General features: G+C 49.7%; 24 non-coding genes across 24 annotated transcripts; all 24 read left to right on the top strand.

The window, feature by feature from the left end:
• The first annotated feature begins 1,290 nt into the window (after positions 1-1,290).
• On the top strand, positions 1,291-1,362 carry TRNAE-CUC (transfer RNA glutamic acid (anticodon CUC)). Its single transcript has one exon. It is a non-coding gene; the product is annotated as a tRNA-Glu (tRNA).
• A 1,193-nt stretch (positions 1,363-2,555) lies between these two features.
• On the top strand, positions 2,556-2,627 carry TRNAE-CUC (transfer RNA glutamic acid (anticodon CUC)). The gene has a single exon. It is a non-coding gene; the product is annotated as a tRNA-Glu (tRNA).
• Positions 2,628-2,738: 111 nt separating this feature from the next.
• On the top strand, positions 2,739-2,811 carry TRNAE-UUC (transfer RNA glutamic acid (anticodon UUC)). Its single transcript has one exon. It is a non-coding gene; the product is annotated as a tRNA-Glu (tRNA).
• A 113-nt stretch (positions 2,812-2,924) lies between these two features.
• On the top strand, positions 2,925-2,996 carry TRNAE-CUC (transfer RNA glutamic acid (anticodon CUC)). Its single transcript has one exon. It is a non-coding gene; the product is annotated as a tRNA-Glu (tRNA).
• Positions 2,997-3,477: 481 nt separating this feature from the next.
• TRNAE-CUC (transfer RNA glutamic acid (anticodon CUC)) lies at positions 3,478-3,549 on the top strand. Its single transcript has one exon. It is a non-coding gene; the product is annotated as a tRNA-Glu (tRNA).
• A 2,265-nt stretch (positions 3,550-5,814) lies between these two features.
• TRNAE-CUC (transfer RNA glutamic acid (anticodon CUC)) lies at positions 5,815-5,886 on the top strand. Its single transcript has one exon. It is a non-coding gene; the product is annotated as a tRNA-Glu (tRNA).
• A 1,923-nt stretch (positions 5,887-7,809) lies between these two features.
• TRNAE-CUC (transfer RNA glutamic acid (anticodon CUC)) lies at positions 7,810-7,881 on the top strand. Its single transcript has one exon. It is a non-coding gene; the product is annotated as a tRNA-Glu (tRNA).
• A 111-nt stretch (positions 7,882-7,992) lies between these two features.
• TRNAE-UUC (transfer RNA glutamic acid (anticodon UUC)) lies at positions 7,993-8,065 on the top strand. Its single transcript has one exon. It is a non-coding gene; the product is annotated as a tRNA-Glu (tRNA).
• Positions 8,066-9,436: 1,371 nt separating this feature from the next.
• TRNAE-UUC (transfer RNA glutamic acid (anticodon UUC)) lies at positions 9,437-9,509 on the top strand. The gene has a single exon. It is a non-coding gene; the product is annotated as a tRNA-Glu (tRNA).
• Positions 9,510-9,622: 113 nt separating this feature from the next.
• On the top strand, positions 9,623-9,694 carry TRNAE-CUC (transfer RNA glutamic acid (anticodon CUC)). Its single transcript has one exon. It is a non-coding gene; the product is annotated as a tRNA-Glu (tRNA).
• A 666-nt stretch (positions 9,695-10,360) lies between these two features.
• On the top strand, positions 10,361-10,432 carry TRNAE-UUC (transfer RNA glutamic acid (anticodon UUC)). The gene has a single exon. It is a non-coding gene; the product is annotated as a tRNA-Glu (tRNA).
• A 1,036-nt stretch (positions 10,433-11,468) lies between these two features.
• TRNAE-CUC (transfer RNA glutamic acid (anticodon CUC)) lies at positions 11,469-11,540 on the top strand. Its single transcript has one exon. It is a non-coding gene; the product is annotated as a tRNA-Glu (tRNA).
• A 110-nt stretch (positions 11,541-11,650) lies between these two features.
• TRNAE-CUC (transfer RNA glutamic acid (anticodon CUC)) lies at positions 11,651-11,722 on the top strand. The gene has a single exon. It is a non-coding gene; the product is annotated as a tRNA-Glu (tRNA).
• An 827-nt stretch (positions 11,723-12,549) lies between these two features.
• TRNAE-CUC (transfer RNA glutamic acid (anticodon CUC)) lies at positions 12,550-12,621 on the top strand. The gene has a single exon. It is a non-coding gene; the product is annotated as a tRNA-Glu (tRNA).
• A 1,932-nt stretch (positions 12,622-14,553) lies between these two features.
• TRNAE-CUC (transfer RNA glutamic acid (anticodon CUC)) lies at positions 14,554-14,625 on the top strand. Its single transcript has one exon. It is a non-coding gene; the product is annotated as a tRNA-Glu (tRNA).
• A 482-nt stretch (positions 14,626-15,107) lies between these two features.
• On the top strand, positions 15,108-15,179 carry TRNAE-CUC (transfer RNA glutamic acid (anticodon CUC)). The gene has a single exon. It is a non-coding gene; the product is annotated as a tRNA-Glu (tRNA).
• A 290-nt stretch (positions 15,180-15,469) lies between these two features.
• Positions 15,470-15,541, top strand: TRNAE-CUC (transfer RNA glutamic acid (anticodon CUC)). The gene has a single exon. It is a non-coding gene; the product is annotated as a tRNA-Glu (tRNA).
• A 113-nt stretch (positions 15,542-15,654) lies between these two features.
• Positions 15,655-15,726, top strand: TRNAE-CUC (transfer RNA glutamic acid (anticodon CUC)). Its single transcript has one exon. It is a non-coding gene; the product is annotated as a tRNA-Glu (tRNA).
• A 2,127-nt stretch (positions 15,727-17,853) lies between these two features.
• On the top strand, positions 17,854-17,925 carry TRNAE-CUC (transfer RNA glutamic acid (anticodon CUC)). Its single transcript has one exon. It is a non-coding gene; the product is annotated as a tRNA-Glu (tRNA).
• Positions 17,926-18,407: 482 nt separating this feature from the next.
• On the top strand, positions 18,408-18,479 carry TRNAE-CUC (transfer RNA glutamic acid (anticodon CUC)). The gene has a single exon. It is a non-coding gene; the product is annotated as a tRNA-Glu (tRNA).
• A 475-nt stretch (positions 18,480-18,954) lies between these two features.
• TRNAE-CUC (transfer RNA glutamic acid (anticodon CUC)) lies at positions 18,955-19,026 on the top strand. The gene has a single exon. It is a non-coding gene; the product is annotated as a tRNA-Glu (tRNA).
• A 113-nt stretch (positions 19,027-19,139) lies between these two features.
• Positions 19,140-19,211, top strand: TRNAE-CUC (transfer RNA glutamic acid (anticodon CUC)). Its single transcript has one exon. It is a non-coding gene; the product is annotated as a tRNA-Glu (tRNA).
• A 464-nt stretch (positions 19,212-19,675) lies between these two features.
• Positions 19,676-19,747, top strand: TRNAE-CUC (transfer RNA glutamic acid (anticodon CUC)). The gene has a single exon. It is a non-coding gene; the product is annotated as a tRNA-Glu (tRNA).
• Positions 19,748-20,045: 298 nt separating this feature from the next.
• On the top strand, positions 20,046-20,117 carry TRNAE-UUC (transfer RNA glutamic acid (anticodon UUC)). Its single transcript has one exon. It is a non-coding gene; the product is annotated as a tRNA-Glu (tRNA).
• Positions 20,118-20,394: the final 277 nt, after the last annotated feature.

The raw sequence follows: 20,394 nt of genomic DNA on the forward strand, positions 1-20,394 counted from the left end.
TGGCACGGTCTAGTGTCTAGGATACCTGGCTCTCACCAAGGAGGCCCGATTGCGATTCCCGCTGTCGGAAGTATTTTCTTTTCTCTGCTATCATCAAGTCTTCAATTTGCGCACGCTATGACTCTTCAATACTTTTACCTTGTTGGCCGAATCGCTAAGCGATCGCTCCGTCCCTCTCCGTTCTTCGGCATGGTATAGTGGCTAGGATACCTGGCTCTCACCCAGGAGGCCCGGGTGCGATTCCCGGTGTTGGATGTATTTTGTTTTATCTGCTGTCATCAAGTCTCCAATTTGTGCACGGTATGTAACTCCAATAGTTTTACCCTGTTGGCCGAATGGCTAAGCAATCGCTCCGTACCTGCCCGTTCTTTGGCATGGTCTAGTGGCTGGGATACCTGGCTCTCACCCAGGAGGGCCGGGTTCGATTCTCGGTGTCGGAAGTATTTTCTTTTGTCTGCTGTCATCAAGTCTCCAATTCGCACACGGTATGCAACTTCAATATCTTTACCCTGTTGGCCGAATGGTTAAGCGATCTCTCCATCCCTCTCCGTTCTCCGGCATGGTCTGGTGTCTAGGATACCTGGCTCTCACCCAGGAGGCCCGGTTGCAATTCCCGGTGTCGGAAGTATTTTCTTTTATCTGCTATCATCAAGTCTCCAATTCGCGCACGCTATGTAACTTCAATACTTTTACCTTGTTGGCCGAATCGCTAAGCGATCGCTCCGTCCTTCTCCATTCTCCGGCATGGTCTAGTGGCTAGGATACCTGTCTCTCACCCAGGAGGCCCGGGTTCCATTCTCGGTGTCGGAAGTATTTTCTTTTATCTGCTATCATGAAGTCTCCAATTTGCGCACGCGATGTAACTTCAATACTTTTACCCTGTGGGCCGAATGGCTAAGCGATCGCTCGTTCCCTCTCTGTTCTCCACCATGGTCTAGTGGCTAGGATACCTGGCTCGCACCCAGAAGGCCCGGGTGCGATTTCCGGTGTCATAAGTATTTTCTTTGATCAGCTATCATCAAGTCTCCAATTTGCGCACGCAATATAACTTCAATACTTTTACCCTGTTGGCCGAATGCCTAAGTGATCGCTCCGTCTCTCCGTACTCCGGCGTCGTCTGGTGGCTAGGATACCTGGCTCTCACCCAGGAGGCCAGGGTTCGATTCCCAGTGTCGAAGGTATATATTTTATCTGCTGTCATCAAGACTCCAATTTGCGCACGGTATTTAACTTCAATAGTTTTACCCTGTTGGCCGAATGGCTAAGTAATCGCACCGTCCTGCTCCGTTCTCCGGCATCGTCTAGCGGCTAGGATACCTGGCTCTCAACCAGGAGACCCGGGTTCGATTCCCAGTGTCGGAAGTATTTTCTTTTATCTGATATCATAAAGTCTTCAATTTGCGCACGCAATATAACTTCAATAGTTTTACCCTGTTGGCCGAATGGCTAAGCGATCGCCCTTTCCCTCTCCGTTCTCCGGCATGGTCTAGTGGCTAGGATACCTTGCTCTCACCCAGGAGGCCCGGGTGCGATTCCCGGTGTCGAAAGTATTTTCTTTTATCTGCTGTCATCAAGTCTCCGATTTGTGCAGGGTATGTAACTTCAATAGTTGTACCCTGTTGGCCGAATGGATAAGCGATCACTCCGGCCCTCCATGTTCTCCGGCATGATCTAAAGGCTAGGATACCTGGCTCTCACCCAGGAGGCCCGGGTGCAATTCCCGGCGTCGGAAGTATTTTCTTTTATCGGCTATCGTCAAGTCTCCAATTTGCGCATGCAATATAACTTCAATACTTTTACCTTGTTGGCCGAATGACTACGCGATCGCTCCGTCTCTCTCCGGCATGGCCTAGTGGCTTGGATACCTGGCTCTCACCCAGGAGGCCCGGGTAGGATTCCCGGTGTCAGAAGTATTTTCTTTTATCTGCTATCATCAAGTCTCCAATTTGCGCACGGTATGTAACTTCAATAGTTTTACCATGTGGCCAAATCGCTAAGCGATCGCTCCTTCCCTCTCTGTTCTCCGGCATGGTCTAGTGGCTAGGATACCTGGCTCTCACTCAGGAGGCCCGGGTGCGATTTCTGGTGTCGGAAGTATTTTCTTTTATCTGCTATCATCTACATACCTTCAATACTTTTACCCTGTACGCCGAATGCCTAAGCGATCGCTCCGTCCCTCTCCGTTCTCCGGCGTGGTCTGGTGACTAGGATATCTGGCTCTCACCCAGGTGACCTGGGTTCGGTTCTCGGTGTCGGAAATATTTTTTTCATCTGCTATCCTCAAGTCTCCAATTTGCGCACGCTATATAGGTTCAATATTTTTACCCTGTTGGCCGAATTGCTAAGCGATCGCTCTGTCCCTCTCCATTCTCCGGCATGGTCTAGTGGCTAGGATACCTGTCTCTCACCCAGGAGGCCCGGGTTCCATTCTCGGTGTCGGAAGTATTTTCTTTTATCTGCTATCATGAAGTCTCCAATTTGCGCACGCGATGTAACTTCAATACTTTTACCCTGTGGGCCGAATGGCTAAGCGATCACTTGTTCCCTCTCTGTTCTCCAGCATGGTCTAGTGGCTAGGATACCTGGCTCTCACCCAGGAGGCCCGGGTTCGATTCCCGGTGTCGGAAGGATTTTCTTTTATCTGCTGTCTTCAAATCTCTAATTTGCACACGCTATGTAACTTGAATAGTTTTACCCTGTTGTCTGAATGGCTAAGCGATCGCTCCGTCCCTTTTCGTTCTCGGCGTGGTCTAGTGGCTAGGATACCTGGCTTTCACCCAGAAGGCCCGGGTTCGATTCCCGGTGTCGGAAGTATTTTCTTTTATGTACTGTCATGAAGTCTCCAATTTGCGCAGGGTATTTAACTTCAATAGTTTTACCCTGTTGGCCGAATGGCTAAGCGATCGCTCCGTCCCTCTCCATTCTCCGGCATGGTCTAGTGGCTAGGATACCTGGCTCTCACCTAGGATGCCCGGGTTCGATTCCCGGTGTCGAAGGTATTTTCTTTTATCTGCTGTCATCAAGTCTCCAATTTGCGCACGCTATGTAACTTCAAGTTTTACCCTGTTGGCCGAATGGCTAAGCGATCTCTCCGTCCCTCTCCGTTCTCTGGCACGGTCTAGTGTCTAGGATACCTGGCTCTCACCAAGGAGGCCCGATTGCGATTCCCGCTGTCGGAAGTATTTTCTTTTCTCTGCTATCATCAAGTCTTCAATTTGCGCACGCTATGACTCTTCAATACTTTTACCTTGTTGGCCGAATCGCTAAGCGATCGCTCCGTCCCTCTCCGTTCTTCGGCATGGTATAGTGGCTAGGATACCTGGCTCTCACCCAGGAGGCCCGGGTGCGATTCCCGGTGTTGGATGTATTTTGTTTTATCTGCTGTCATCAAGTCTCCAATTTGTGCACGGTATGTAACTTTAATAGATTTACCTTGTTGGCCGAATGGCTAAGCGATCGCTCCGTCTCTCTCCGTTCTCCGGCGTAGTGTAGTGGCTAGAATACCTGGCTCTCACCCAGGAGGCCCGGGTTCGATTCCCGGTGTCGAAAGTGTTTTCTTTTATCTGCTATCATCAAGCGTCCTATTTGGGCATGCTATGTAATTTCAATATGTTTACCCTTTTGACTGAATGGCTCAGCGATCACGACACTCAATGTATTCCCCGACATTATCTAGTGGCTAGGATACCTGGCTCTCACCCAGGAGGCCCGGGTGCGATTCCCGGCGTCGGAAGTATTTTCTTTTATCTGCTATCATCAAGTCTCCAATTGCGCACGCTATAAAACTTCAATACTTTTACCTTGTTTGCCGAATGACTAAGCGATCGCTCCGTCCCTCTCCCGCATGGTATGTGGCATGGATGCCTGGCTTTCAACTAGGAGGCCCGGGTACGATTCCCGGTGTCGGAGAATTTATCTTTTATCTGCTATCATCAAGTCTCCAATTTGCGCACGCTATGTAAGTTCAGTACTTTTACCCTGTTGGCCGAATCGCTAAGCGATCGCGCTGTCCCGCTCCGTTCTCCGGCTGGTCTAGTGGCTAGAATACCTGGTTCCACCCAGGAGGCCCGGGTTCGATTCCCGGTGTAGGAAGTATTTTGTTTTATCTGCTGTCATCAAGTTTCCGATTTGTGAACGGTATGTAACTTCAATAGTTTTACCCTGTTGGCCCAATGGCTAAAGATCGCTCCGTCTTTCTCCGTTCTCCGGCGTGGTCTGGTGGCTAGGATACCTGGCTTTCAACTAGAAGGCCCGGGTACCAATCCCAGAGTCGGAAGTATTTTCTTTTATGTGCTATCATCAAGTCTCCAATTTGCGCACGGTATGTAACTTCAATAGTTTTACCCTGTTGGCTGAATGGCTAAGCGATCGCATCGTCCTGCTCCGTTCTCCGGCATCGTCTAGCGGCTAGGATACCTGGCTCTCATCCAGGAGACCCAGGTTCGATTTCCAGTGTCGGAAGTATTTTCTTTTATCTGATATCATAAAGTCTTCAATTTGCGCACGCAATATAACTTCAATAGTCTTACCCTGTTGGCCGAATGGCTAAGCGATCGCCCTTTCCCTCTCCGTTCTCCGGCATGGTCTAGTGGCTAGGATACCTGGCTCTCACACAGGAGGCCCGGGTGCGATTCCTGGTGTCGGAAGTATTTTCTTTTATCTGCTATCATCAAGTCTCCAATTGCGCACGCTATAAAACTTCAATACTTTTACCTTGTTTGCCGAATGACTAAGCGATCGCTCCGTCCCTCTCCGGTATGGTATGTGGCATGGATGCCTGGCTTTCAACTAGGAGGCCCGGGTACGATTCCCGGTGTCGGAGAATTTATCTTTTATCTGCTATCACCAAGTCTCCAATTTGCGCACGCTATGTAAGTTCAGTACTTTTACCCTGTTGGCCGAATCGCTAAGCGATCGCTCCGTCCCGCTCCGTTCTCCGGCATGGTCTAGTGGCTAGAATACCTGGTTCCACCCAGGAGGCCCGGGTTCGATTCCCGGTGTCGGAAGTATTTTGTTTTATCTGCTGTCATCAAGTCTTCAATTTGTGAATGGTATGTAACTTCAATAGTTTTACCCTGTTGGCCCAATGTCTAAGCGATCGCTCCATCTCTCTCCGTTCTTCGGCATGGTCTAGTGGCTAGGATACCTGGCTCTCACCCAGGAGGCCCGGGTGCGATTCTCGGTGTTGGATGTATTTTGTTTTATCTGCTGTCATCAAGTCTCCAATTTGTGCACGATATGTAACTTTAATAGATTTACCTTGTTGGCCGAATGGCTAAGCGATCGCTCTGTCACTCTCCGTTCTCCGGCATGGTCTAGAAGCTAGGACACCTGGCTCTCACTCAGGAGGCCCGGGGTCGGAAGTATTTTTTTATCTGCTATCATCGTATTCAATTTGCGCAAGCTATACAACTTTATTACTTTTACCTTCTTGGCCGATTGACTAAGCGATCGCTCCGCTCCTCTTCGGCATGGTCTAGTGGCTCGGATATCTGGCTCTCACCCGAGAGGCCCGGGTACGATTCCCGGTGTCAGAAGTGTTTTCTTTTATCTGCTATCATCAAGTCTCCAATTTGCGCACGCTATGTAACTTCAATACTTTTACCCTCTTGGCCGAATCGCTAAGCGATCGCTCCTTCCCTCTCTGTTCTCCGGCATGGTCTAGTGGCTAGGATACCTGGCTCTCATTCAGGAGGCCCGGGTGCGATTTCTGGTGTCGGAAGTATTTTATTTTCTCTGCGATCATCTACATACCTTCAATACTTTTACCCTGTTGGCTGAATGGCTAAGCGATCGCATCGTCCTGCTCCGTTCTCCGGCATCGTCTAGCGGCTAGGATTCCTGGCTCTCATCCAGGAGACCCGGGTTCGATTCCCAGTGTCGGAAGTATTTTCTTTTATCTGATATCACAAAGTCTTCAATTTGCGCACGCAATATAACTTCAATAGTTTTACCCTGTTGGCCGAATGGCTAAGCGATCGCCCTTTCCCTCTCCGTTCTCTGGCATGGTCTAGTGGCTGGGATACCTGGCTCTCGCACAGGAGGCCCGGGTGCGATTCCCGGTGTCGGAAGTATTTTCTTTTATCTGCTGTCATCAAGTCTCCAATTTGTGCAGGGTATGTAACTTCAATAGTTTTACCCTTTTGGCCAAATCTCTAAGCGATCACTCCGGCCCTCTCTGTTCTCCGGCATGATCTAAAGGCTAGGATACCTGGCTCTCACCCAGGAGGCCCGGGTGCAATTCCCGGCATCGGAAGTATTTTCTTTTATCGGCTATCATCAAGTCTCCAATTTGCGCATGCAATATAACTTCAATACTTTTACCTTGTTGGCCGAATGACTAAGCGATCGTTCTGTCTCTCTCCGGCATGGCCTAGTGGCTTGGATACCTGGCTCTCACCCAGGAGGCCCGGATAGGATTCCCGGTGTCGGAAGTATTTGTTTTTATCTGCTATCATCAAGTCTCCAATTTGCGCACGCTATATAGGTTAAATATTTTTACCCTGTTGGCCGAATTGCTAAGCGATCACTCTGTCCCTCTCCATTCTCCGGCATGGTCTAGTGACTAGGATACCTGGCTCTCACCCAGGAGGCCCGGGTTCCATTCTCGGTGTAGGAAGTATTTTCTTTTCTCTGCTATCATCTACATACCTTCAATACTTTTACCCTGTCTGCCGAATGCCTAAGCGATTGCTCCGTCCCTCTCCGTTCTCCGGCGTGGTCTGGTGGCTAGGATATCTGGCTCTCACCCAGGTGACCTGGGTTTGGTTCCCGGTGTCGGAAGTTTTTTTTTTATCTGCTATCCTCAAGTCTCCAATTTGCGCACGCTATATAGGTTCAATACTTTTACCCTGTTGGCCGAATTGCTAAGCGATCGCTCCGTCCCTCTCCGTTCTCTGGCATGGTCTAGTGGCTAGGATACCTGGCTCTCACCCAAGAGGCCCGGGTTCAATTCCCCGGGTTGGAAGTATTTTCTTTTATCTGCTATCATTAAGTGTCCAATTTGCGCACGCGATGTAACTTCAATACTTTTACCCTGTGGGCCGAATGGCTAAGCAATCGCTCGTTCCCTCTCTGTTCTCTGGCATGGTCTAGTGGCTAGGATACCTGGCTCGCACCCAGGAGGCCCGGGTGCGATTTCCGGTGTTGGAAGTATTTTCTTTTATCAGCTATCATCAAGTCTCCAATTTGCGCACGCAATATAACTTCTATACTTTTACCCTGTTGGCCGAATGGCTAAGCGATCGCTCCATCCCTCTCCGTTCTCTGGCATGGTCTAGTGTCTAGGATACCTGGCTCTCACCAAGGAGGCCCGATTGCGATTCCCGCTGTCGGAAGTATTTTCTTTTCTCTGCTATCATCAAGTCTCCAATTTGCGAACGCTATCTAAATTCAATAGTTTTACCCTGTTGGCCGAATGGCTAAGCGATCGCTCTTTCCCTCTTCGTTCTCCAACATGGTCTAGTGGCTAAGATACCTGGCTCTCACCCAGGAGGCCCTGGTGCGATTCCCACTGTCGGATTTATTTTCTTTTATCTGCTATTATCAAGTCTTCAATTCGCGCAGGCTATGTAACTTCAATAGTTTTACCCTGTTGCCCGAATGGCTAAGCGATCGCACCATCCCTCTTCGTTCTCGGCGTGGTCCTGTGGCTTAGATATCTGGCTCTCACCCAGGAGGCCCGTGTTCGATTCCCGGTGTCGGAAATATTTTTTATCTGCTATCTTCAAGTCTCCAATTGGCGCACGCTATATAACTTCATTACTTTTACCTTGTTGGCCGAATGACTAAGCGATCGCTCCGCCCCTCTTCGGCACGGTCTAGTGGCTTGGATATCTGGCTCTCACCCAGGAGGCCCGGGTTCGATTCCCGGTGTCGGAAGTATTTTCTTTTGTCTGCTGTCTTTATATGTCCAATTTGCGCACGCTATGTAACTTGAATAGTTTTACCCTGTTGGCTGAATGGCTAAGCGATCGCTCCATCTCTTTCCGTTCTCGGTGTGGTCTAGTGGCTAGGATACCTGGCTTTCACCCTGGAGGCCCGGGTTCGATTCCCGGTGTCGGAAGTATGTTCTTTTATCTGCTGTCATCAAGTCTTCAATTTACGCACGCTATGTATCTTCAAGAGTTTTACTCAGTTGGCCGAATGGCTAAGCGATCGCTCCGTCCCTCTCTGTTCTCCGGCATGGTCTAGTGGCTAGGATACCTGGCTCTCACTCAGGAGGCCCGGGTGCGATTTCTGGTGTCGGAAGTATTTTCTTTTCTCTGCTATCATCTACATACCTTCAATACTTTTACCCTGTTGGCCGAATGCCTAAGCGATTGCTCCGTCCCTCTTCATTCTCCGGCGTGGTCTGGTGGCTAGGATATCTGGCTCTCACCCAGGTGACCTGGGTTTGGTTTCCGGTGTCGGAAGTTTTTTTTATCTGCTATCCTCAAGTCTCCAATTTGCGCACGCTATATAGGTTCAATACTTTTACCCTGTTGGCCGAATTGCTAAGCGATCGCTCCGTCCCTCTCCGTTCTCCGGCATGGTCTAGTGGCTAGGATACCTGGCTCTCACCCAAGAGGCCCGGGTTCAATTCCCCGGGTTGGAAGTATTTTCTTTTATCTGCTATCATTAGGTCTCCAATTTGCGCACGCGATGTAACTTCAATACTTTTACCCTGTGGGCAGAATGGCTAAGCGATCGCTCCGTCCCTCTCGGTTCTCCAGCATGGTCTAGTGTCTAGGATACCTGGCTCTCACCAAGGAGGCCCGTTTGCGATTCCCGCTGTCGGAAGTATTATCTTTTCTCTGCTATCATCAAGTCTCCAATTTGCGCACGCTATGTAAATTCAATAGTTTTACCCTGTTGGCCGAATGGCTAAGCGATCGCTCTTTTCCTCTTCGTTCTCCAACATGGTGTAGTGGCTAAGATACCTGGCTCTCACCCAGGAGGCCCTGGTGCGATTCCCACTGTCGGATTTATTTTCTTTTATCTGCTATCATCAAGACTTCAATTCGCGCAGGCTATGTAACTTCAATAGTTTTACCCTGTTGCCCGAATGGCTAAGCGATCGCTCCATCCCTCTTCGTTCTCGGCGTGGTCCTGTGGCTTGGATATCTGGCTCTCACCCAGGAGGCCCGTGTTCGATTCCCGGTGTCGGAAATATTTTTTATCTGCTATCTTCAAGTCTCCAATTGGCGCACGCTATATAACTTCAATACTTTTACCTTGTTGGCCGAATGACTAAGCGATCGCTCCGCCCCTCTTCGGCATGGTCTAGTGGCTTGGATATCTGGCTCTCACCCAGGAGGCCCGGGTACGATTTCCGGTGTTGCAAGTATTATCTTCTATCTGCTGTCTTCAAATCTCCAATTTTCGCACGGTATGTAACTTGAATAGTTTTACCCTATTGGCTGAATGGCTAAGCGATCTCTCCGTCCCTTTCCGTTCTCGGCGTGGTCTAGTGGCTAGGATACCTGGCTTTCACCCAGGAGGCCCGGGTTCGATTCCCGGTGTTGGAAGTATTTTCTTTTATCTGCTGTCATCAAGTCTCCAATTTGCGCACGGTATGTAACTTCAATAGTTTTACCCTGTTGGCTGAATGGCTAAGCGATCTCTCCGTCCCTCTCCGTTCTCCGGCATGGTCTAGTGGCTAGGATACCTTGCTCTCACCCAGGAGGCCCGGGTGCGATTCCCGGTGTCGGAAGTATTTTCTTTTATCTGCTGTCATCAAGTCTCCAATTTGTGCAGGGTATGTAACTTCAATAGTTTTACCCTGTGGGCCGAATGGCTAAGCGATCGCTCGTTCCCTCTCTGTTCTCAAGCATGGTCTAGTGGCTAGGACACCTGGCTCGCACTCAGAAGGCCCGCGTGCGATTTCCGGTGTCGGAAGTATTTTCTTTTATCAGCTATCATCAAGTCTCCAATTTGCGCACGCAATATAACTTCAATACTTTTACCCTGTTGGCCGAATGCCTAAGTCATCGCTCCGTCCCTCTCCGTACTCCGGCGTCGTCTGGTGGCTAGAATACCTGGCTCTCACCCAGGAGGCCAGGGTTCGATTCCCAGTGTCGAAGGTATATATTTTACCTGCTGTCATCAAGTCTCCAATTTGCGCACGGTATCTAACTTCAATAGTTTTACCCTGTTAGCCGAATGGTTAAGCGATCTCTCCGTCCCTCTCCGTTCTCCGGCATGGTCTAGAGTCTAGGATACCTGGCTCTCACCCAGGAGGCCCGGCTGCAATTCCCGATGTCGGAAGTATTTTTTTTATCTGCTATCATCAAGGGTCCGATTCGCGCACGCTATGTAACTTCAATACTTTTACCTTGTTGGCCGAATCGCTAAGCGATCGCTCCGTCCTTCTCCGTTCTCCGGCATGGTCTGGTAGCTAGGATACCTGGCTTTCACCCAGGAAGCCCGGGTTCGATTCCCGGTGTCGGAAGTATTTTCTTTTGTCTTCTGTCTTCAAATCTCCAGTTTGCGCACGCTATGTATCTTCAATAGTTTTACTCAGTTGGCCGAATGGTTAAGCGATCGCTCCGTCCCTCTCTGTTCTCCGGCATGGTCTAGTCGCTTGGATACCTGGCTCTCACCCAGGAGGCCCGGGTACGATTCCCGGGGTCGGAAGTATTTCCTTTTATCTGCTATTATCAAGTCTCCAATTTACGCATGCTATGTAACTTCAATAATTTTACCCTGTTGGCCAAATGTCTAAGTGATCGCTCCATTTCTTTCCGTTCTCGGCATGGTCTAGTTGCTTGAATACCTGGCTCTCACCCAGGAGGCCCGGGTACGATTCCCGTGTTGGAAGTACTTTCTTTTATCTGCTATTATCAAGTCTCCAATTTACGCACGCTATGTAACTTCAATAGTTTTACCCTGTTGGCCGAATGGCTAAGCGATCGCTCCGTCCCACTCCATTCTCCGGCATGGTCTAGTGGCTAGGATAACTGGCTCTCCACTAGGATGCCCGGGCTCGATTCCCGGTGTCGAAGGTATTTTCTTTTATCTGCTGTCATCAAGTCTCCAATTTGCGCACGGTATGTAATTTCAATAGTTTTACCCTGTTGGCCGAATGGCTAAGCGATCTCTCAGTCCCTCTCCGATCTCCGGCATGGTCTAGTGTCTAGGATACCTGGCTCTCACCAAGGAGGCCCGATTGCTATTCCCGCTGTCGGAAGTATTTTCTTTTCTCTGCTATCATCAAGTCTCCAATTTGCGCACGCTATGACTCTTCAATACTTTTACCTTGTTGGCCGAATCGCTAAGCGATCGCTCCGTCCCTCTCCGTTCTTCGGCATGGTCTAGTGGCTAGGATACCTGGCTCTCACCCAGGAGGCCTGGCTGCGATTCCCGGTGTCGGATGTATTTTGTTTTATCTGCTGTCGTCAAGTCTCCTATTTGTGCATGGTATGTAACTTTAATAGATTTACCTTGTTGGCCGAATGGCTAAGCGATCGCTCCGTCTCTCTCCGTTCTCCGGCCTGGTCTAGTGTCTAGGATACCTGGCTCTCACCCAGGAGGCCCGGGTTCGATTCCCGGTGTCGAAAGTATTTACTTTTATCTGCTATCAAGTCTCCTATTTGAGCACGCTACGTAAATTCAATATGTTTACCCTTTTGGCCGAATGGCTAAGCGATCGCTCTTTCCCTTTTCGTTCTCCGGCATGGTCTAGTGGCTAGGATACCTGGCTCTCACCCAGGAGTCCCGGGTGCGATTCCCGGTGTCGGAAGTATTCTCTTTTATCTGCTGTCATCAAGTCTCCAATTTGGGCACGGTATGTATTTTCAATAGTTTTACCCTGTTGGCCGAATGGCTAAGCGATTGCTCCGTCACTCTCAGTTCTCCGGCATGGTCTAGAGGCTAGGACACCTGGCTCTCACCCAGGAGGCCTGGTGTCGGAAGTATTTTTTATTTGCTATCATCGTCTCCAATTTGCGCAAGCTATACAACTTTATTACTTTTACCTTGTTGGCCGAATGACTAAGCGATCGCTCCGCCCCTCTTCGGCATGGTCTAGCGGCTTGGATATCTCGCACTCACCCGAGAGGCCCGGGTACGATTCCCAGTGTCAGAAGTGTTTTCTTTTATCTGCTATCATCAAGTCTCCAATTTGCGCACGCTATGTGCGTTCAGTACTTTTACCCTGTTGGCCGAATCGCTTAGCGATCGCTTCGTCCCGCTCCGTTCTCCGGCATGGTATAGTGGCTAGAATACCTGGTTCCACCCAGGAGGCCCAGGTTCGATTCCCGGTGTCGGAAGTCTTTTGTTTTATCTGCTGTCATCAAGTCTCCAATTTGTGAACGGTATGTAACTTCAATAGTTTTACCCTGTTGGCCCAATGGCTAAGCGATCGCTCCGTCTTTCTCCCTTCTCCGGCGTGGTCTGGTGGCTAGGATACCTGGCTCTCAAATAGGAGGCCCGGGTACCATTCTCAGAGTCGGAAGTTATTTCTTTTATGTGCTATCATCAAGTCTCCAATTCGCGCACGTTATGTAACTTCAATAGTTTTACCCTGTTGGCTGAATGGCTAAGCGATCGCACCGTCCTGCTCCGTTCTCCGGCATCGTCTAGCGGCTAGGATACCTGGCTCTCAACCAGGAGACCCGGGTTCGATTCCCAGTGTCGGAAGTATTTTCTTTTATCTGATATCATAAAGTCTTCAATTTGCGCACGCAATATAACTTCAATAGTTTTACCCTGTTGGCCGAATGGCTAAGCGATCGCCCTTTCCCTCTCCGTTCTCCGGCATGGTCTAGTGGCTAGGATACCTTGCTCTCACCCAGGAGGCCCGGGTGCGATTCCCGGTGTCGAAAGTATTTTCTTTTATCTGCTGTCATCAAGTCTCCAATTTGTGCAGGGTATGTAACTTCAATAGTTTTACCCTGTTGGCCGAATGGATAAGCGATCACTCCGGCCCTGCATGTTCTCCGGCATGATCTAAAGGCTAGGATACCTGGCTCTGACCCAGGAGGCCCGGGTGCAATTCCCGGCGTCGGAAGTATTTTCTTTTATCGGCTATCGTCAAGTCTCCAATTTGCGCATGCAATATAACTTCAATACTTTTACCTTGTTGGCCGAATGACTACGCGATCGCTCCGTCTCTCTCCGGCATGGCCTAGTGGCTTGGATACCTGGCTCTCACCCAGGAGGCCCGGGTAGGATTCCCGGTGTCGGAAGTATTTTCTTTTATCTGCTATCATCAAGTCTCCAATTTGCGCACGGTATGTAACTTCAATAGTTTTACCATGTGGCCAAATCGCTAAGCGATCGCTCCTTCCCTCTCTGTTCTCCGGCATGGTCTAGTGGCTAGGATACCTGGCTCTCACTCAGGAGGCCCGGGTGCGATTTCTGGTGTCGGAAGTATTTTCTTTTATCTGCTATCATCTACATACCTTCAATACTTTTACCCTGTACGCCGAATGCCTAAGCGATCGCTACGTCCCTCTCCGTTCTCCGGCGTGGCCTGGTGACTAGGATATCTGGCTCTCACCCAGGTGACCTGGGTTCGGTTCTCGGTGTCGGAAATATTTTTTTCATCTGCTATCCTCAAGTCTCCAATTTGCGCACGCTATATAGGTTCAATATTTTTACCCTGTTGGCCGAATTGCTAAGCGATCGCTCTGTCCCTCTCCATTCTCCGGCATGGTCTAGTGGCTAGGATACCTGTCTCTCACCCAGGAGGCCCGGGTTCCATTCTCGGTGTCGGAAGTATTTTCTTTTATCTGCTATCATGAAGTCTCCAATTTGCGCACGCCATGTAACTTCAATACTTTTACCCTGTGGGCCGAATGGCTAAGCGATCGCTCGTTCCCTCTCTGTTCTCCACCATGGTCTAGTGGCCAGGATACCTGGCTCGCACCCAGAAGGCCCGGGTGCGATTTCCGGTGTCATAAGTATTTTCTTTGATCAGCTATCATCAAGTCTCCAATTTGCGCACGCAATATAACTTCAATACTTTTACCCTGTTGGCCGAATGCCTAAGTGATCGCTCCGTCTCTCTCCGTACTCCGGCGTCGTCTGGTGGCTAGGATACCTGGCTCTCACCCAGGAGTCCAGGGTTCGATTCCCAGTGTCGAAGGTATATATTTTATCTGCTGTCATCAAGACTCCAATTTGCGCACGGTATCTAACTTCAATAGTTTTACCCTGTTGGCCGAATGGCTAAGTAATCGCTCCATCCCTCCCCGTTCTTTGGCATGGTCAAGTGGCTAGGATACCTGGCTCTCACCCAGGAGGCCCGGGTTCGATTCCCAGTGTCGGAAGTATTTTCTTTTATCTGCTGTCATGAAGTGTCCAATTCGCGCACGCTATATAACTTCAATACTTTTAACTTGTTGGCCGAATCGCTAAGCGATCGCTCCGTCCTTCTCCGTTCTCCGGCATGGTCTGGTAGCTAGGATACCTGGCTTTCTTCCAGGAAGCCCGGGTTTGATTCCTGGTGTCGGAAGTATTTTCTTTTGTCTTCTGTCTTCAAGTCTCTAATTTGCGCACGCCATGTATCTTCAATTGTTTTACTCAGTTGACCAAATGGTTAAGCGATCGCTCCGTCCCTCTCTGTTATCCGGCATGGTCTAGTGGCTTGGATACCTGGCTCTCACCCAGGAGGCCCGGGTACGATTCCCGGGGTCGGAAGTATTTCCTTTTATCTGCTGTCATCAAGTCTCCAATTTACGCATGCTATGTAACTTCAAAAGTTTTACCCTGTTGGTCAAATGGCTAAGCGATCGCTCCATTCCTTTCCGTTCTCGGCGTGGTATAGTGGCTAGGATACCTGGCTCTCACCCAGGAGGCCAGGGTTCGATTCCCGGTGTCGAAGGTATTTTCTTTCATCTGCTGTCATCAAGTCTCCAATTTTTGAACGGTATGTAACTTCAATAGTTTTACCCTGTTGGCCCAATGGCTAAGCGATCGCTCCGTCTTTCTCCGTTCTCCGGCGTGGTCTAGTGTCTAGGATACCTGGCTCTCACCCAGGAGACCCGGCTTCGATTTCTGGGGTCGGAAGTATTTTCTTTTATGTGCTGTAATCAAGTCTCCAATTTAAGCACGGTATGTAACTTGAATAGTTTTACCCTGTTGGCCGAAAGGCTAAGTGATCGCTCCGTCCCTCTCCATTCTCCGGCATAATCTAGTGGCTAGGATACCTGGTTCTCACCCAGGAGGCCCGGGTGCGATTCCCGGTGTCGGAAGTATTTTGTTTTGTCTGCTGTCATCAAGTCTCCAATTGGTGCACGGTATGTAACTTTAATAGATTTACCTTGTTGGCCGAATGACTAAGCGATCGCTCCGTCTCTCTCCGGCATGGTATAGTGGCTTGGATACCGGGCTCTCACCTAGGAGGCCCGGGTAGGATTCCCGGTGTCGGAAGTATTTTCTTTTATCTGCTATCATCAAGTCTCCGATTTGCGCACGGTATGTAACTTCAATAGTTTTACCATGTGGCCAAATCGCTAAGCGATCGCTCCTTCCCTCTCTGTTCTCCGGCCTGGTCTAGTGGCTAGGATACCTGGCTCTCACCCAGGAGACCCGGGTTCGATTTCTGGGGTCGGAAGTATTTTCTTTTATGTGCTGTCATCAAGTCTCCAATTTAAGCACGGTATGTAACTTCAATACTTTTACCTTGTTGGCCGAATCGCTAAGCGATCGCTGCGTCGCTCTCCGTTCTTCGGCATGGTCTAGTGGCTAGGATACCTGGCTCTCACCCAGGAGGCCCGGGTTCGATTCCCGGTGTCGAAGGTATTTTCTTTCATCTGCTGTCATCAAGTCTCCAATTTACGCACGCTATGTAACTTCAATATTTTACCCTGTTGGCCAAATGGCTAAGCGATCGCTCCGTGCCTCTCCTTTCTCCGGCATAATCTCGTGGCTAGGATACCTGGTTCTCACCCAGGAGGCCCGGGTGCGATTCTCGGTGTCGGAAGTATTTTCTTTTATCTGCTATCATCACGTCTCCAATTTGCGCAAGCGATGTAACTTCAATACTTTTACCCTGTGGGCCGAATGGCTAAGCGATCGCTCGTTCCCGTCTAGTGGCTAGGATACCTGGCTTGCACCCAGGAGGCCCGGGTGCGATTTCCGGTGTCGGAAGTATTTTCTTTCATCAGCTATCATCAAGTCTCCGACTTGCGCACGCCATATAACTTCAATACTTTTACCCTGTTGGCCAAATGCCTAAGCGATCGCTCCGTCCCTCTCCGTTCTCCGGCGTGGTCTGGTGGCTAGGATACCTGGCTCTCACGCAGGAGGCCAGGGTTCGATTCCCGGTGTCGAAGGTATTTAGTTTATCTGCTGTCATCAAGTCTCCAATTTGTGCACGGTATGTAACTCCAATAGTTTTACCCTGTTGGCCGAATGGCTAAGCAATCGCTCCGTACCTGCCCGTTCTTTGGCATGGTCTAGTGGCTGGGATACCTGGCTCTCACCCAGGAGGGCCGGGTTCGATTCTCGGTGTCGGAAGTATTTTCTTTTGTCTGCTGTCATCAAGTCTCCAATTCGCACACGGTATGCAACTTCAATATCTTTACCCTGTTGGCCGAATGGTTAAGCGATCTCTCCATCCCTCTCCGTTCTCCGGCATGGTCTAGTGTCTAGGATACCTGGCTCTCACCCAGGAGGCCCGGTTGCAATTCCCGGTGTCGGAAGTATTTTCTTTTATCTGCTATCATCAAGTCTCCAATTCGCGCACGCTATGTAACTTCAATACTTTTACCTTGTTGGCCGAATCGCTAAGCGATCGCTCCGTCCTTCTCCATTCTCCGGCATGGTCTAGTGGCTAGGATACCTGTCTCTCACCCAGGAGGCCCGGGTTCCATTCTCGGTGTCGGAAGTATTTTCTTTTATCTGCTATCATGAAGTCTCCAATTTGCGCACGCGATGTAACTTCAATACTTTTACCCTGTGGGCCGAATGGCTAAGCGATCGCTCGTTCCCTCTCTGTTCTCCACCATGGTCTAGTGGCTAGGATACCTGGCTCGCACCCAGAAGGCCCGGGTGCGATTTCCGGTGTCATAAGTATTTTCTTTGATCAGCTATCATCAAGTCTCCAATTTGCGCACGCAATATAACTTCAATACTTTTACCCTGTTGGCCGAATGCCTAAGTGATCGCTCCGTCTCTCTCCGTACTCCGGCGTCGTCTGGTGGCTAGGATACCTGGCTCTCACCCAGGAGGCCAGGGTTCGATTCCCAGTGTCGAAGGTATATATTTTATCTGCTGTCATCAAGACTCCAATTTGCGCACGGTATCTAACTTCAATAGTTTTACCCTGTTGGCCGAATGGCTAAGTAATCGCTCCGTCCCTCCCCGTTCTTTGGCATGGTCAAGTGGCTAGGATACCTGGCTCTCACCCAGGAGGCCCGGGTTCGATTCCCAGTGTCGGAAGTATTTTCTTTTATCTGCTGTCATGAAGTGTCCAATTCGCGCATGGTATGCAACTTCAATAGTTTTACCCTGTTGGCCGAATGGTTAAGCGATCTCTCCGTCCCTCTCCGTTCTCCGGCATGGTCTAGTGTCTAGGATACCTGGCTCTCACCCAGGAGGCCCGGCTGCAATTCCCGATGTCGGAAGTATTTTCTCTTATCTGCTATCATCAAGTCTCCAATTCGCGCACACTATGTAACTTCAATACTTTTAACTTGTTTTCCGAATCGCTAAGCGATCGCTTCGTCCTTCTCCGTTCTCCGGCATGGTCTGGTAGCTAGGATACCTGGCTTTCTTCCAGGAAGCCCGGGTTCGATTCCTGGTGTCGGAAGTATTTTCTTTTGTTTTCTGTCTTCAAGTCTCTAATTTGCGCACGCCATGTATCTTCAATTGTTTTACTCAGTTGACCAAATGGTTAAGCGATCGCTCCGTCCCTCTCTGTTCTCCGGCATGGTCTAGTGGCTTGGATACCTGGCTCTCACCCAGGAGGCCCGGGTACGATTCCCGGGGTCGGAAGTATTTCCTTTTATCTGCTGTCATCAAGTCTCCAATTTACGCATGCTATGTAACTTCAATAGTTTTACCCTGTTGGCCAAATGGCTAAGCGATCGCTCCATTCCTTTCCGTTCTCGGCGTGGTATAGTGGCTAGGATACTTGGCTCTCACCCAGGAGGCCAGGGTTCGATTCCCGGTGTCGAAGGTATTTTTTTTTATCTGCTGTCATCAAGTCTCCAATTTTTGAACGGTATGTAACTTCAATAGTTTTACCCTGTTGGCCCAATGGCTAAGCGATCGCTCCGTCTTTCTCCGTTCTCCGGCGTGGTCTAGTGTCTAGGATACCTGGCTCTCACCCAGGAGACCCGGGTTCGATTTCTGGGGTCGGAAGTATTTTCTTTTATGTGCTGTCATCAAGTCTCCAATTTAAGCACGGTATGTAACTTGAATAGTTTTACCCTGTTGGCCGAATGGCTAAGTGATCGCTCCGTCCCTCTCCATTCTCCGGCATAATCTAGTGGCTAGGATACCTGGTTCTCACCCAGGAGGCCCGGGTGCGATTCCCGGTGTCGGAAGTATTTTGTTTTATCTGCTGTCATCAAGTCTCCAATTGGTGCACGGTATGTAACTTTAATAGATTTACCTTGTTGGCCGAATGACTAAGCGATCGCTCCGTCTCTCTCCGGCATGGTATAGTGGCTTGGATACCGGGCTCTCACCTAGGAGGCCCGGGTAGGATTCCCGGTGTCGGAAGTATTTTCTTTTATCTGCTATCATCAAGTCTCCGATTTGCGCACGGTATGTAACTTCAATAGTTTTACCATGTGGCCAAATCGCTAAGCGATCGCTCCTTCCCTCTCTGTTCTCCGGCATGGTCTAGTGGCTAGGATACCTGGCTCTCACCCAGGAGACCCGGGTTCGATTTCTGGGGTCGGAAGTATTTTCTTTTATGTGCTGTCATCAAGTCTCCAATTTAAGCACGGTATGTAACTTCAATACTTTTACCTTGTTGGCCGAATCGCTAAGCGATCGCTCCGTCGCTCTCTGTTCTTCGGCATGGTATAGTGGCTAGGATACCTGGCTCTCACCCAGGAGGCCCGGGTTCGATTCCCGGTGTCGAAGGTATTTTCTTTTATCTGCTGTCATCAAGTCTCCAATTTACGCACGCTATGTAACTTCAATAATTTTACCCTGTTGGCCAAATGGCTAAGCGATCGCTCAGTGCCTCTCCTTTCTCCGGCATAATCTAGTGGCTAGGATACCTGGTTCTCACCCAGGAGGCCCGGGTGCGATTCTCGGTGTCGGAAGTATTTTCTTTTATCTGCTATCATCACGTCTCCAATTTGCGCAAGCGATGTAACTTCAATACTTTTACCCTGTGGGCCGAATGGCTAAGCGATCGCTCGTTCCCATCTAGTGGCTAGGATACCTGGCTCGCACCCAGGAGGCCCGGGTGCGATTTCCGGTGTCGGAAGTATTTTCTTTCATCAGCTATCATCAAGTCTCCGATTTGCGCACGCCATATAACTTCAATACTTTTACCCTGTTGGCCAAATGCCTAAGCGATCGCTCCGTCCCTCTCCGTTCTCCGGCGTGGTCTGGTGGCTAGGATACCTGGCTCTCACGCAGGAGGCCAGGGTTCGATTCCCGGTGTCGAAGGTATTTAGTTTATCTGCTGTCATCAAGTCTCCAATTTGTGCACGGTATGTAACTCCAATAGTTTTACCCTGTTGGCCGAATGGCTAAGCAATCGCTCCGTCCCTGCCCGTTCTTTGGCATGGTCTAGTGGCTGGGATACCTGGCTCTCACCCAGGAGGCCCGGGTTCGATTCCCGGTGTCGGAAGTATTTTCTTTTGTCTGCTGTCATCAAGTCTCCAATTCGCGCACGGTATGCAACTTCAATATCTTTACCCTGTTGGCCGAATGGTTAAGCGATCTCTCCATCCCTCTCCGTTCTCCGGCATGGTCTAGTGTCTAGGATACCTGGCTCTCACCCAGGAGGCCCGGTTGCAATTCCCGGTGTCGGAAGTATTTTCTTTTATCTGCTATCATCAAGTCTCCAATTCGCGCACGCTATGTAACTTCAATACTTTTACCTTGTTGGCCGAATCGCTAAGCGATCGCTCCGTCCTTCTCCGTTTTCCGGCATGGTCTAGTGGCTAGAATACCTGACTTTCACTCAGGAGGCCCGGGTTCGAGTCCTGGTGTCAGAAGTATTTTCTTTTGTCTGCTGCCTTCAAATCTCCAATTTGCGCACGCTATGTAACTTGAATAGTTTTACCCTGTTGGCTGAATGGCTAAGCGATCGCTCTGTCCCTTTCCGTTTTCGGTGTGGACTAGTGGCTAGGATACCTGGCTTTCACCCAGGAGGCCCGGGTTCAATTCGCGGAGTCGGAAGTATGTTCTTTTATCTGCTGTCATCAAGTCTTCAATTTGCGCACGCTATGTATCTTCAATTGTTTTACTCTGTTTGCCGAATGGCTAAGCGAT

This window comes from Rhipicephalus microplus, chromosome 3 (genome assembly GCF_043290135.1).
Source record: "Rhipicephalus microplus isolate Deutch F79 chromosome 3, USDA_Rmic, whole genome shotgun sequence".
NCBI classification, from domain to species: Eukaryota; Metazoa; Arthropoda; class Arachnida; order Ixodida; family Ixodidae; genus Rhipicephalus; species Rhipicephalus microplus.